Genomic DNA, 435 nt, shown 5'->3' with positions numbered 1-435 from the left:
GGCCTCGCCCAGGTGTTGGGAAGCGCGGCCGCGGAGGCGTGGCCGGACCTGCCCCTTCTCGATTTTAAGGGGCGATGAGGAGAGGTGTGTGGGGGCCGCGAGGGGGCAGGTGGGGGCGGGTGAGCTCGGTGAAGCCTGGGCCTGGACCACTCAGCCCCCTGCAGGGCTTTGGTTTTTCCCAACTTTGGCCCAACCTGCTCCGGTCCGGGCAGCTTCTTCCCCAGATCTCCGCAAACAACGCTCCAGAGAGGGAACTGGAGCTGGTCGCGGACACGTGCGCCGTGACTGTGGAGATCACACCCACCAACACGCGCCCCGCCTGCCTCCACTGAAAACTCCCGGCACATCTGCATCTTCCGGCCGAGCCGGGGTCGGGACGAGGGCCGCGCCCCCAACGCTGGGCTCTCCGATCCCGATGCGGACCCCCAGGCCTAT

Source organism: Myotis brandtii, unplaced genomic scaffold (assembly GCF_000412655.1).
Source record: "Myotis brandtii unplaced genomic scaffold, ASM41265v1 scaffold825, whole genome shotgun sequence".
NCBI classification, from domain to species: Eukaryota; Metazoa; Chordata; class Mammalia; order Chiroptera; family Vespertilionidae; genus Myotis; species Myotis brandtii.
The sequence above is the reverse complement of the archived record's forward strand: the minus strand, read 5'-3'. Positions refer to the sequence as shown.